Here is a 16,075-nt window from a genome sequence, read left to right on the forward strand (position 1 = left end):
CATCACGCTGTTCAAAGGCCAGAGGCTTTGCCCCCGAGCTGCCGTTTCCCTTCTCTGCTGGTTGACATCTGGTGGAGCCCCACGTTGTCCTGATGTCAGGTGCGGTTCCCCCTGCACTTGTGGTACTTTTCTGGCATTTTAACCATCATTCTCAATTAGATGAGCACCAACGTAGTGCTCAGTGCATCCTGAGACAGGGATCAAGCCAATCCCTGCCTTCAGCACTCGCAGTTTAGGACGAGGATAAGGCACCGTGCCTTGCCCAGGGCTGGTGCCGGGTCAGTGCCATGCAAAGCAGCTTTGTTTTTTTCCACTCTAGTTTCAGCATTGGGTGAGGAGCTAACTTTTCAATAAATGTGTTCGTGGATTTGGAAAGGCTCTCACTGAAAGCGATCTTTATTTTCCTCCGTGTCCTGCACCCACACACTGCCGTGACTAACCGGTTCACATTCATACTGAACAACTCTGCGGAGGGAAAAGGAAGCGGTTGGCCCCTCGTGCTGCATTGCTCTTTTATTGCGGTTGCTCTCTATTTATCAGTGAGCAAAGCAATTTAACCTGCCCGGCGTTGTTTCTTGGAGAGGATCAGCTGCTCCTACCTTTCTGCTGGCTGGATGAATGCTCCATTTGCATGGAAAATCATGCAAATCAGTTGTTGAATTTTTGCCTTACTTAATTGCAGAGCTGGTTACTGTTCTGTGTAAACAAGAAGATGGTGTTTTGTTTGCTGACAGAAAAAAAGATTTGGGACTGTTTATATTTGGTAGTGCTTGTTTTTTGTGGGTGGCTTATGGCCTAATCCTGATGGAGACATTTAGTTGCTATTCTGTGTTCTAAACCAGCAAGATTTCAGGAAAACAAAACAAAACAAAACAAGAATCTATATGGTGTAAAGCATTTGGCTCAGCTCCAATCCCGATTTTTCTTCTGTCATGTTAATAAAACTTGAATGAACAAATGAAAACAGATTAATTATGTATTGGCATCCAGCACCTTTGATTCTCTATTTTCCAAAGCTTGCTATTGCTACTTAACATCAGTAAAAGGCTGACAATTGCCGCGATGCTGCATGGATGAGATGGCATTTGTTTTGCTCTTTTTTTCTGGAGCAATACATGACGGTAAAAGCAGCAGAAGAGGGGCCTTTTGCACATTAGTTTTTTGTGCTGAGGGTTATGCTGGTCACACACAGGGATGGTGACTGGGCAGCCCTCTACTTCCCTGCTTCAGGAACTGATCCCAGGTGAAACACCTCTGCAGTAGTTTCATGAAGTGAGTTTTTCCCTCACCCAGGCACTTCCCCTCTGACAGCGTTTGTCCTGAAGAGTGGTGTGTGAAGGATGTTTGTCTCTTGCACCGTGAGCAGCAGCACGGAATTCATATCTAGATCTCTAGGAAACCTTTTCAGGATCTCTATCTCTTATTGAAGTGACATCTGGCCGTTTCATCGTTTCAGCTCCTGGCACAGCTAGCTCCCTCTCATATTCTGTTTTCATTCCTGTTTACCCAACAGTCCCTGAAGTGACAGCAGTGGCATGTGCAGACACCTGAGCTGGCTGTAACACTAGCCTACATCCTGGCCCCTCATTAAACTGTAATCCAAATTAGATGGTGCTTTAAGCATGCACTGGCTAGGCAATCAGAGCGGGGAGTTTAAGCCCAAGTGCTACACACAGCGGGATGCAGGAGCTTAAATTGTAATAGCTCATCAGCTGCTAATCCAGACTTTCTGTACAGCTAATCAATTCATGCTGTGTATCTTGAGTGGTTTTGATAGCTTGAAAAAGAGCAATCGCACTCAGCGTTGCTACGAAGATTTGATGAAGGATTTGAATTCTGGCAATTCGTGCAGGTGAGGTAACAGGTCGCATTGTTCTTTCACCCTTCATGGTGCTGTCATGTTGTGTGGCTTAGGCAAGTTTTAACGATAGTGTGATTTGGGGGAAAAAAAGAAATCCATCTTTTCTTAGGACAGACTCTTAAATTGGATCAGCTTCTGGGATTTTCAGTGATCCAAGGGACATTGGCTTGGCCCCGTGACTCCTTTTCATTCCATAATTGCTCGTGGTATTTTAGTGATAGGGAGCTGTGGAGAGCTGCATAAGCCTCGTCATTCCAGGCCAAAAATATTTTTGCAAGAAGTGACTCCTGCCAAAGCACTGGTTCACTTAAGTCACAGACTTTGGCCTCGGAGTGTTGCGGAATGCCGAGCGCTCTAAATGCAGGAGGAAAAACATGTTTGCAGAAATGGGAGAGTCAGAGTTCTCCTTTGATTATATCAGTGGGGATGCAGAATAGTATAAATAAATGAATTTCAAGAACAGACTGTATTTAGCTCTAATTAAAGGAAGAATTCAAAATTTGCCAAATTAAGTAAATAGTGTATTAGCTCTCTGCCTGTTATAACCATGAACAAACTAGTCCATTTGGAAGCTAAATGGTTTCCTGGAGTCATATAAAAAGATAGTGTGTTCTACATGTTATTTTGCCATAGATGAGAAAAATGTTACTCATGTCCAAATTAAGGGCTCAAATGATGCTCTGCCTCCAGTGACGGCTTCCTGCACTGGACAGGATTTCTTCCTCAGTGACTGTCAAATGATGTCAAATGCGACGTATCCAAACTGGGCTCCAGTACTTGTACCCCACCAGGTGCTGGTGCTGTGACGAGGCAAGCCTCAAAATACGTGGGCTAGTGTGATCACAAGGTGTCACCACGTAATACCTACTTCAGTTTTGTATAAGAAATGCTGGTTTACATTTATGTTGAGAATCTAATCCAAAATTGATAAACCCTCCATAAAATGAATTAACAAAGCCTCTCCTTATGTCTTTGCAGTGAAGGTTCATGCTAAGCACAACAAAAAGCTATTGCAAGGTTTCTCCCCCAACACAAGGAGTGAGAGTTCATCAAGTTCAGCGAGAGAGTAGATACTTGCCAGGTACTTGCTACAATTCTACTACCTTCTATTTACAGGATCTTTTATACAAGGTTTTTATATATATTACATAAGATTGATATATATGGTGTCTCTATATGAGAAAAAAAATAGGTTCTTCTTGAGCCATAATTCATCTCACCCTTGCAGGGATGTTTTTGGATATCTGGGATGAGGCGAAGTGACTCAAATCATTTCTCCTACTTGTAGAGTGTTGCTGGAAAACTAGTCCTCAGGTATGTATGCCTACTCTGAGGATATCCAAAATTAATGAGATTAAGCTGCTTACTCCTCAGGGATGCCAACAGATAATCTGTCCAGCTCCTTACCTATTTACAAATGCAGAGCATTCTCATCACTGACTTTCTTTAAATGCAAGTGACTAATTTCAATCAACTGTTGCAGTCATAGAAATAATTTAGGGAATTTTCACTATTTATGCATGGCTGTAATGCTACCCAGGAATATGTTAGAAAAAGACAAAGGAGAGGATTTAAAATCTGGGACAAATCCAAGAAATTCAGTAAGAAAATGTGATGTGGGATTCCCAACTCTAATTACTTTGCTTGTGTTTTTGCTGTGATTTATGGAACCCTGTACAAGGGTTAATCATTTTGTGGTGTTCCAGCAGTCTGAGACATGCATGTTAAAACCCCTCCAGATTTCAGAATGCTTGCAGTTTCTTCCTCCACAGGCCTCCCTTTCTTTCTGTGTTATCTCAATGTTAGAAAGCCTAATGCTAACTCTGAGCTGAAAAGGACTTCCTGCCTTCCTTTGGTTTGTGCTTAGTGTGCTGTCAGTCCTCCACAGATTTGGTTGATATATTTTGTCAAAGTCTTCTTTTTAGGGTGAAGAAGCAGAGGTTTTTGAAAGAAATGTAGTACCACTGCCTCTGAAACTCTTCATTTTCAGGCTCTAAAACTAGATATCCACTGAATATGGTTGGTTTCCCTAGCTGTCTGCAGTGGGACTGTTTAGTTTGAAGTGATGCTTCCTTCTTTTCACCAGTTCAGGAGTGACCATCTAGGCGTCATCGCAGACAACCACAGATAGAGGGTCACCTTCCAGGGCCTTCAGAGAGTAGCTAGGTGCTGAGTGCCAAGGACTGCAGTATAAGGACGACAACTGTCCTGTAGGATGACAGGAATGGCAGTGTGTGAGTGATCCACGAAGGTCCTTACATACCTGAATGACTTAGCCCTAGGCAAGAGAAGTCATGAGGTCCCAGTGCCCCCCCCCAAGGCAGTTACTGATGTGTTCCAGCTCAGAACAGAAGACAAATGGTAAACAAGTGGTTTGCAAATAAACCAGGCCAAGCAGAGCCCAGCTTCCTGCACTAGGATGTACAGAAACACTGAGGCAAACCTTGAAGATGGAAAGCCAAGGGGGATAAAAGAAGTCTCGTGTGTGTTTGGAAGCAAGGAGGCTCGCATTGTCCACGAGCAGGAACATCTTTGGTTACCAGTAGGTGTCATTGCAGGTTTGCAGACAGTGGGAGTTCACTGGGGCCCCAGCACTTGAAGCATGCACTTGTGACCGTGGTCATACCCCTGGGAGAGGCATACACTACAGGAAAGCCCCACGTCATCCCGGCTTCATGCTGCAGCTTTAGGGTGGTACAGAAGAAAGCCATGTTTTATTCCTTATTTATCATTTTGAGTTGATTTTTTTTTTCCATTAAGGATCAGTCATCCTTATTAAATTATTTTGAACCGTGGTGGCCAGCTCCTCTTTTCTGCGTATTTAAACCCCTTGGAGTCAATCTGCTGGGGATGGAAAAGTTCAATGTAACTGGAGAATGGTGTGGGGTGAATTCAATGCCAGTGTTCAGCATGAAAGAGTAGGATAGGCCCTTTTCACACTTTCTTTAGGACTTGTTCCTTCCAAGAAAAAAGTCTCTCACGCCTTGTTCTCTTTTGTCGTGCACCTTGTGTAGTTGATCTGGCTTGTGACATTTTAGTGAAAAGTGCCGGCAAACCCTAATGGTGGAATTTGCACTGTATTGCAAAAATACAGAGTGGAGAGATACAGCCAAGGTTTTAAATTTGTGTAGAGAATGTAAAATCCAACGTACAATCCATTTTCCTGTATTCTGTGATCAAGAGTTTTGGAGCGGGGCACCTAACACTTGGCTCTGGATGTACCAGCTCACTGGAAGGGACCTTTCCGGACATGAAGGAAACTTCCAACTGTTACAGAGCTGTCTTGTACAGTCCTTAAGGGTTAAACCTCATCTTAGAACTAGTTAAAGTGTTTGACCCCACTGGGAAGCTTTTCCAGAACATTCCTGCTCCCGTAGCTAGGTAACAGCTTCTAATTCTGGGCTACTGGGAATTCATGGACACTTGCATTTTCTGACTGCATTGATTCCTGCTCAACGTTCTTCCCTTGCTAAGGAATTTTTCTTCACCACACAGACGGGTGTGTAGCAAGTGACTTTGTCCCTTCTTGGGATACTTCCTGCACGCCCAAGTAGAGAAAGGTGCCTGTCCGTAGAATGAAAATGCAATTTCCCCAAAGTTCCCAGGTTACCATTGACGGAGTAAATCTCAGATTTCAAAGAAGTCCGAAGATATTGACTGTGTAGAGGCTTGATCTTGAAAAATGAGCTTTTTGTTGTTGCAGCATTGTTCTTTGGGTGGATCAATTACTCAGTCCCAGGTGACTGCAGAAATGTTCCTGTTGGCACAATGGAGAGAAACAGCCTGGGGGCAAGAACAAGAAGAGGAAGGCTGCAGGGGGGCATAGGAACCCTATGCAACCCTTCCACTGACACCCAGTCACATCTGAGCTAATATTTCCCTAAGTAATGTAATGTCCTAGCCCTGTGGACATAAAAACACGCTCAGAGCTTGCTCCAGGATCTTTGGAGGTCAGAGATACAAAAATATAAGCACGGCTTCAGCCTCCTCTGGTACGACAGGCTTCCTACCCTCAGTAATTCCTCTGCCTGCACCTGTTCTGTTGGGAGTATGGGTGATCAGAGCAGCGCTCACGGGATGGTCTCGGGCAGCCCCTGCACAGTGCCACGTACACTCTCCGCCTTTGCTCTAATTGTTTTGTTCAACATCCTCGGAGCTGCAAGACACTGATACTCATGCACGCTGCTGTAATATGCTACAGCCTTTCTCTTCCTGTGTTGCTTCTCACTGATTAGAGAAATTCTTGTTCTCAGTCCCTGGGCGTTTGCTCCTGCATCCTATTGCTGTGATTCAGTTCCCCAGAGGAATGCCATTCTTCCTGTAGGGCACTCTGATCCTGCTGCATATAGATGGCACCTCCCAGCTTTACATCATCAGCAAGCTTTACTCCCATGCTCTGATGGTCTGTGCCAGGGTCATTCATGAAAATATTTAACAAGACTGGTTCCTGATTCTTCAGAAATTCAAGTATTTGGCCTGCACCAGTACAATGCTTTTCAGTTACTGTTACTATTTCTAGTTTAAATAGTTTTGTTGTTGTTGTTTTTTAATCTACAGCAACATCCGTATACCAGGCATTGTTTCCCACTCTTTAACTACTAGTTCCCCAGCTGGTATTTTGCCAAATTCTACACTGATGTCCATTATAGCCTAGATCAATTACATGTCCATGGACATCTGGTGAACAGCCACCCTCTTTCATTAAATCCCCAGATGCTAATTTGGATGCCTGAGTGGTGGCAGCTCAAGTACATAGTTTGGCACTTCGGTAGTGGAAAATTGTGGCCTTAAAGTCTGGTATAACACATAACCCCCAACACAGCCTTTCTGTCACTCAAAAATGTCACAGGACGTCACGTAAAACTGAGTTTTCAGTGGCCTATAACTGCCTCCATAGAATATGTAGAGAAGATGTTAAAGAGATAAGGTAAAAATAAACAACTGAGAGTAATCACTTCTTACATAATACACTAAGTGGTGCAGTAGAAATAATTTGCTGTTATCCTTTCTTTAAAACCTAATCTAGCCTAGGCCATTCCCAAATTTTTGGGACTGTAGACTGCTGTCAGCTATAAAAACCACAACTATAGATTGTCATGCGCCTGCCTGGCACTACTAGGTGAAAATTTGATAAAGACAATGTGGTTCTGAAGGTCAGCTGAAGGTCTTAAACCACCAGTTATTTGGGAACCACAACTACAGCATTAGGCAATGTTCGAGTGGCTTTATCCTGCTTCTTAGGACTGAGGTTAAAGTATCTGCCTTGAAAGAGGCAAGAACTTCAAGGAAAACATTAAACAAGCTGAACCATTGAAATCAAGTGAAGAAAAATCTTTTTCACACAGAAGCACTGGTATTAGAAGTACAGTCTTGCAGTAACAAGGCTCCTTTTTTGCTCTACATTTGCTTGAAATATTTGGTTGATTTTGTTATGGTGGCACTAATTTTGTCTTTTTCTTTAATCTTTGTACGTCATAAAACACATAACGGACCTAGCATCTCCTTCTGATTCATTTTATTTCCTGTTCCTTACTTTACAGGTAGTGATGATATCTTTACTGGGGCATCTGCACTTACCAGAACATTGGAGGGTAAATAGGGTGGTAGGTAGCCAGAAGAACGCTGAAAGATCTTGATGCTTGTGTCACTGCTATTATCATTAGAAACAACAGTAATGGAAGGGAAACAACATGGGAGGGAAACATACTAAAGAAAGAATGTAACCATAAAACTGAATTTAAATAGTATGACCTAATTTTTCCATGACTGGTTTCCTCAGTATCTCTTTAATTGCTTTCATGCCCTGTTAAATAACTGGACGAGAGAGTCCTGTTTATTTTTTGGGGGCTTGCTCTTTCTCAGACCTGGGTTTCTGGGCATGCACCACAGCGGCATAGCTCCTGCCGCCAGCGATGCTGCAGTGGCTGAGCATGCACTGGTGAGCTCCGATGTTTATAGAACTGTGTCTGTCACATCTCCAATTCACAGCACAGTAAGTGCCCAGCAATTGTAAAGGCTGCCCATGCCACAGAGCTTTTGTTAAACACTGCTTGAACTTTAAAGGCAGGGAGATGATATTACTGATGAATTTAGGCTTTGTTTTGCTCACTGAATACTTGTGGTAAGATTATTTACTTTTTTGTGCTATTCAAAAGCAGTGGGGAGGTAATTCTTTTGCTGTGTATTTCTCCAGTGATGTTGAGCAGTGCTGTGTGATTATATGGGTTGTGCTTTGTTAATTATGACCACTTAGAAGAAAAAAAATAACATTGCATTGTTTCTGTGCAGAGTGGGTGAGCATGCAAGCATTTCCAGAACAAATACCCAGCTGTGTAACTCTAAGGGCACGTCCACATCACACAGTAATGTTGGGGCAGTGAGTCCTCAGTTAATGCCAACCAAACCAGCCCTATAACTGGAAGCAACAGGGCTGTGTTACTGAAAAAAAAATGCATTTTTGCAGTTAAAAAGAGATTATTAGCTAGAATGCAACTTCATGCTAACTGCTGTGCTTTCAGATCTGGGTCTGGTATGTCTGCGGTGTCAACGACTTGCTATCTGGATGTACCAGGCCGGCCAGCAGGAGCTTCTGTGTCATGCTAGAAGGTATCTATAAATATTCTGTTGTTGCTGTAATATCATATTTGTTTTATGGGAGGACTCCACTAGCCCACAGGACTCCCACGTGCAGCCATAGTACTCTGATGCTGCACAACAAGGTAATTGATACCCTAAAGACATCAATCCTAGTTGCTGGAGCTTTTGTGCCAGGAAGAATCTCACTGGGCTATTCCTGGAAAGTGAATGCAAAATATGCACCAGGAGTTTAAAGCAAATCAAAGGGCCACTGAACATTCAGAGCTTTTGTTTCACTGTTGACACAACTCTCAAAACTTTTTCCATGTGGCTTAATGGAGAGAACCAGTAGACACAAAAGCTACCTCTGCAAAGCTTTCTCTGCAATTGCAGGGGTACTCTGGGCTTTGAAAAATGCCCCGCTTTGTCTGCATATGTGAAACAACCATCCTAGCCTCAGAAACATTTCTTGCCGTGAGTGATTTTTAGGCTGAGTTGAATCCTCAGCTAATAAAAGCTGACAGACTTCTGCTGATCTGCAAGACTCTCATGGTGCTATGGCAAGTTACACCACTTAAAGATGTGGTTTAGGCACACCAAACAAAATATCCCAGCTGCTTGATATGGAGCCTGCATAGAGCATTTGCAACAGGAAACCCTGTGTCAAAACAGTTGTGTTCCAGACCAGTCCCTTGGAGAATATTCACAAGGTGAAGAGGAGGCAGGCTGCCAAGCCTGACCTTGTTTTAATTCAGCTCCCATTGAGACATCAATCTGGGTTTCTCCTTCTGGGATTCACTTTCCTTAGGAACAGTTGTTCGTTCCTAGGTTTACCCAGAAGCTACAGAGCTGTTGTAACTTTTGTTTGTGATTAGAGAGCAAAGTTTAATCCCCACTTCCTGCTCTATTAATAACAAACCATCAGCCCTTCTCCACACAAGAGAATATTTAAAACAACATGACACCTGGCTTACACCCAGGAGTTTTAATCAATAGATCTCAAAACACTCTATGAAAGAAGTAACATTTTAATTTAGTGGGAACGAGTGTGTAGGTGTGGGACAACCTGAACAGCACCTGGCAGTGTTCTGGGTCTCAGGTTATGCTGCCTCTTGCAGCAGCCAGAAAACCTGCCTGAGACACAGGGAGGGCAAAGATTTGGGGCTGGTGGAACTGGTAGTGACCCACAAAGGAGATCCCCAAATAGATATTGGGGTTAAAAAAAGAGACTTAAGGTTGGATCTTTCCGTTCAGTTTAAAGGCTGAAACTGGGTGCTGGAAACTGACAGGGCTGACCCAGGGAGTTTTCATGGGGCCCATTTTAGAAATAAAATGTTTGGAGCTGTGGGCTTGAATTTGACATTTTCCTAATTCCTAGGAAATTGCTGTCATGTAGAACTCTTAAAAAGACCTAACTAACTAATTTTAGCTTGAGCTAGAATCCAGTCATTCTTCTGGAGAAGCCCAAATCTTTACCCTGAAGGCAATCCGACCCACTTTTGCCCGATAGCAATAGGATCAGCACCTATCAGCCCACAGAAACTCTCGCTGACCGGCTTTTCTGGCTGTATCCTCCACCAGTCAAAATCTAATGTCAGTAGCTCTGTTATTTAAATCTTTCTGAATCCTGGTGACAAACTGGCCTGAGGATTTCCTGCCATGAAAGGAGTTTGTTTTTTTTCATGCAGCTTCAGGGCGAGTGGTGTTGAGCAAGAGGATTTGTCAGATGATTCCCTTCAGACATTTGTTATCATTTGGTGGGAAGACGGAGAATTTTCTCTTCTCAGCAGCAGGCTGATCTCCCGAACCTCTTTGTGTCAATGCCATCCTTTGGGTGGGGGGCAGTTCTTTGCGGTGTGCAGGAGGAGCAGATTGGGCAGAAACTACAGGGCTCACTGCAGCTGTGCGAGCCGAGGTTTAGCAGCTAGGGCCTGTCAAGGTGACCCGTGTGGGACATGGCCATGATGTGCCACAAGCCTGTCACCAGCAGCTTTGGAAGCCTCGCAATGCCCCATTGTGTGCCCAACCATCCGCAGATGGCCCTGCTCGGCTGTGTTTAAGAGCAGCGAGGATTTGGGATGAGCTGAGAGTGACCCAGGGTGAAAGGCAGAGGTCGAGGCTGCTGCGTTTGGCTTCAGGGGGAGAAGGCTGAAAGGTGTTTGCTTAAGTGTTTGTGTAACTGTTTGTTTTATTTTTTCTCAGTCCCTTAATCAGTGCCTAGCTGTTCATATTAATTGGCAAGAAATTAAGTACAAATTCCCCAAATGAAAACTGTTTTGCCTGCAACAGGGGAGCCGGAAACCAGGGAAAACAGACAAACCTGATGCACTGGTCTGTAGGAGTAGGTTTTGACATAGGAAGTGGTAGTCGTGAACGAGTGATCACCGTGCTCGTGTAGGAGGCCTGCAGGTGAAATCAGCCGAGGCTGGTCAGTGCATAAGAAGCGATGTGGGAGCAGGCAGGTCTGCAGACTCTGGTTCATCTGAAATTTGATGCGTTCATAAATTGAAGTTTGCCGCCCTAGGTAGAGCCCCTTAGTGTACAAAACAGATCTGGTAGCGTAGGAAAAGATCCGCAGAGGCAGGAAACATAAATATAGCAGGCAGTGCCCCCAGAGGAGTCCCACCTCCTGGATTTGCGGGGTGCAGGAAGGACCGGAGCTGCAGTTTGTGTCTGGGCAGCGGTACTGTGAGAAACTCAAGGCGTATTTTGCAATGTAGCGTGGGAACCGTGCCCAGAGCAGAAGCACGCACACATGGGAGAAGCAGAGGCAGCCGGAGCAGGAAGCCCTTAAAGTCACACAGGCGCTGCTGATGGCTCCACCACGGCCCCTTCCAGCTGGGCTGAAGCTGCTTGAGAAACCGTCCTCGTCGTTTCTCCGGGTGCTCGTGTGCTTCCCTGGCTCTGCTGGCTCGCCACCCCGCGCACCCCCTCTTTTCTTTCAGTCTCCCCCACACTTTGACCTCACACCATGAAACTGTCGGAGTGAGGAAACATTTTGAGCTGAAACATTCATTCCACATTACGTGATTCTAGATTAAAAGCAGGAAACGTTTAACCCTTCAACAGCCTGCTCCCCTCATCCCGGGAAGCCTCAGATTTAATGCTCATTGCAAACCATGGGCACAAAGGTGGTGACCGCTGGTGCAGTATGGACAGATGGATGTGCCCGTCTGGCCAGTGGCTCTTACCAGCAGCCACGGGACTAGGATTAAGGGGTGCCTGGTCTTTACAAACTGTATCTATCCTCTCAACCCTATTCATGATCCTTGGTTCTTCCAGTGTTGAGGCATACTCGGAGTGTCGGGTGTGGATGTGCGTTGCCAAATGTACAAAGAGATGAACCTTTGGCTCCATTTCCTTCGGCTCATTCCCCAGTGCAAGGTTCATAAGTGCAAATGGCTAAAATTAAAAGCACAAAAATAGATAAAATGAGGAGTCTTAATGATTAACACTCAGGATTTAGAAACAAAACTTCTTGCTTTCTTCAAAGCAGCCTAATAAATAATGCTAGCAGAATAACACTTGCATATAAAATGTATCATTTCACAGTTCTGACACAAATATGTATCCTGGGTTTTAAAAACTGCTCCTTTGGCAGATGACAGCTCTCCTGAGCGCCAGTTGCTGATCCCAGCACAGACTGATGAACACTAGTCACATCTATTTGGTATTTGGTCCTAGCTCTTGGACGCTGGACTTCATAGGTGGTCTTGGCAGATAAAAGGGTGGATGAAAATGGTAGATCAAACCCTCTGCTCATTGCTGGAGCTGTACTGGTGTCTACACTGAGACCAGCAGTACTACCATAGTCCTTTAGGAGAAGTGACTTTGACACAGGCATAATGGGACCGTGTGGGCTGCAATGTGATGAAGACGTGGGGTTTTCACCACTGCTCTGAAAAATTGTGGATGAGAATTGCAAACGGCTCTCCAAGGCCTGGATTCTGGTTTTCCATTTCAGCAGAGCTCCCCCAGATATGTAGCTCACAGGAACGTTTTGGTTCCTTCTCAGAGAACCAGCGGTTTCCCCTTTTTATAAGGGTAAGCCTTCTTTGTGCACTTAGGAGGTTCTTCTCACAAATGTTGACCTCTGTCCCAGCTCCCAGACTAAGGGACAGGAGCACAGACTTGTTAGCCAGAATTGCCATCGCTACTTTCTTTATATTCAGCGCTGCAACCAGCCTATTACCTTCCCCAGTGCTTAAGGGAAAGTCATTCTCTCTTATACAAAATCACGGGAGTGTAATTTAGAGATTTTATGTTGCTCATTTCCACATCCCACTGCTCTTTACTGACAGTCACAGAACTGCTGAGGTGTGTGACAGTATAACTTGTTCTTCTAGTTAAATAATGAAAAGTCTTGTTCATTTGAAATGATAAATACCTATGCTTATAGATTATGAATTCTAGTCCCCAGTGACTGCAAAAGCAGCTCAGACACTTCAGGTCTTCATCAAGTGAAGACACTTATGTCTTTATCAAAAATAGAGAGGTAAGATAATGGGCTATTGTACATCAGCATGATACTCTGAAGTTGTTTCTCTTTTTCAGCATCAGGAAAATATTGAGAGTTTTGAAATGAAATACAATGCAGAACACAGTGTGAAGAGTGGTGGCCCCTGCAAGCATCTGGAAACCTGGATCACAATCAAGAAGTGACATAATTCAACTCTCTCTGTGAGAATTCAAAGGATGCATCAGAAAAATCCCATCCCCCATTTATCTGGTGAGTTTTCTAACCAGCAAAGGAAGTACAGTTTGCCTCCAGATTCAGCAAACACAGCTAAACTCTTTTCAGAATGGCCAGTTACTGTTTGCTAGTGTTCTGCATTTTTGCCCAGAAAGAAGAAAAACATTATCCTTAGGAACAGTCTCCACAATCATCTGTAATAACAGCACAAGACATGCATACTTTCACCTATCACATTTAGAAAATGTGCAGCTTCCCCTTGACCTGCTACAGAGGAGACAGTAAGTGTCTGTGTGACGAGATCCAGAGGCTGTTTCTTGAAACCCATTTGGATAAAATGGAAAATGTAAAAAATGTATCTCCTAAAGAAAAGAGGATTGGTATGACAGCTCCTGAATGAATTGGATCCTAGGGTTTACAGAGCTATCAACTCGTCTATCCACTTCATATTTGGTGTTTTTCCATCTCTAGGAACCAAACTGAAATGCAATCACTTAGGATAAACTTTGTCCGCTTTGTGACTGATAAAATTATTGTCAACAAAGGAAGTTGACAGGTGAAAGGAGACTAGAACTAGGTTTGATGCTTCTCTCTCCATGCTCCTGTTTATTCAAAAATCTTCAATAACAGGCAAAAATCTAACAGAGCAGAAAGTCACCAGCTGTTCTGAGCTCATCTGCAGCTTGCACAGCTGCTTAGAGAAGAGAATTTGGCTGATTAAACTAAAGAGATTTCAGAGAAGAGCAGTAAAACTTTACCAGAACTAAACAGGTTTAAATAAGCAATGACTAAGCAACAGAAGTGAGCTTAACTTGGTAAGTAAAAAACAGGGGAAGAAGATACTGGGCTAAACCAGTGAGAGCATTTGGGGGCAAATGGCATGAATTCAAAGGTTTGTCTAAATACAGAGGTCTACTGACTTGATTTAGATGTAATTTAAAATGATTTAGGTAAATAAGGTCAAAAGGCTAAGTAGACACTCTTCTTTTGATATAAACCATGTTTGGAGTTAAAATAGTTGGAAGTATATCTCAAACTAAACACCAAAAAACATTCCTCAGAATCTAAGGAAGAACAAGTATTCCTTGCTAAACTAAACCAGCACAAAGGCATGAATGGAGAGGAACAAGGAAAGGTAGAGCCAGTGGGAGCTGGAGGGAAAAGTATCCGAGGAAGAATCGTGCTTTGTCTCCAGAGGTGATAGATTGGATAGCATTTTCTAGGACCATTGTCCGCATTGTCCCTCCTTTTGAGGTTTTTAGAATATATCCAGAGGTCTTTTTAACTTAATTCCCCTGCTTTCCTATGCTAGTCCCAGGAGAGACAAGGACAGCTCATAAGAACTCTTTGAAAACACAAGAACAATTCAAAACCAGCAAATATGTCATTATGTTCTGCCACTTCAGGGTCATGCATCGCTGCTACAACTCCAGCAGAGTCAGTATGATTTTGACCCAGTCTTCTAGCTTGCATAGGGAAAGAGCATAGGGAAATCAGCAGTAACAATAAGCTGGCTGTCTTCTAGTTTGCTTTTTGAAACAACTAGACAACTATTTTCTGGTACAAAGTTTCTTTCCATGTCTCAGATACTCACCCCTCCTCGGTTAAATACCTGACATAAATCCTGTGAGAAGCCTGGATAGAAACATTTCTGTCTGAATTGTCCCTTGAGATGGAGATCTGAATTTTCCATTTTTCTCCTCTACTTCAAGTGTAAACGTGGGATCCCAACAACCTGAGTCTGAGGGATCTGAATTCAGATGTTAAGATTTAAGCCATCTCTAGTGCAAATGTGAGCAATTTCATATATTTATCATTGGTAATTCTTTCCTGGGAATGGTAGAGTGCATTGCAAAGACGTGTAAATATCTTTACCCTTATAAATACAGTAACGTAGGTTAACATGGCCAAAATCACCAAGCAGCTAACAGGAAAAGTTAAAAATGGGGCTCAGTTTTCTTGTCTCCCAGGTCACGCTGTATTCCCAGGGGGAACTGCTAAAAATGTGTGAAAAATACAGCTGACAGAAATACTGCAGAAAATTATCATTTACAAATATTTTCAATAACTCACGAGCTAGTCTCATCACTACTATAATTGCTCACAGTGCCAGCACATCAGAAATATTTTGCTCAGTCAGTTTCTAACATAGGTTGCAATTCAAGTAACTTTTTCCAACTTTTAATTGCATTCTTGTGTAACACAACTCACTGTGCTTTGTGCATACCTTGAGGGAGGTGGTATGGTCTGGTAGTTGTTGTAAGGAGTCAGGAATTAATTACAAAGGACACAGTTTTTTGAGCTCCTCTGAAGTACTTGCTCAGCTGTGTAACCTTGGGGCAAATCACTCAACTGCTTTGTGCCCAAGTAAACCCAGCTGTAAACCATCTTGAAAACCAGATGCTGCACAAGACTTAAACTGCTCAGGAAAAAAAAGAAATGAAGAGGGGGTGGGGAAGGAAAGTGAATTCTATAGCTCATGGCTTCCAACAGAATTAATTTGGATTTAACCAGGATAACTGAGAATTTGCTATGCTAACAAAAAAATAAAACAAACTGCCCCCCCCCCCCCCTCATCTATCTTCAAATCTATTTTTTGTTCTATTGCATGACTTTATGTCAGGTACCTTCTCTCTTGAGGCTTCATTTTAAACCTTCATTAGAATGCATGTTTTCTGTGGCAGCTTGAAGATGCTAATTCAGGACCAGGTTCTATATGACTAATCTTTGATAATTCACATGATTATTTTTAGGTGCTTAATTCGATATTGTTCTCTGCCCCCTGCTTTTCAGGCAGTTCTCCTTCCTCAGCCTTGCTTAGCCATCAGTGGCACAGTGGTGTGCACTGGTGCTTAAGGGCTGTGCTGCTAATAAAAATGCTGAGCTCTATTGTCCTCTGTAGATGGTATGTCCTGGCTCAAAACCAGTATCAAAGCTATTACAGG

Source organism: Aythya marila, assembly GCF_965140915.1.
Source record: "Aythya marila genome assembly, chromosome: 13".
Lineage (NCBI taxonomy): Eukaryota > Metazoa > Chordata > Aves > Anseriformes > Anatidae > Aythya > Aythya marila.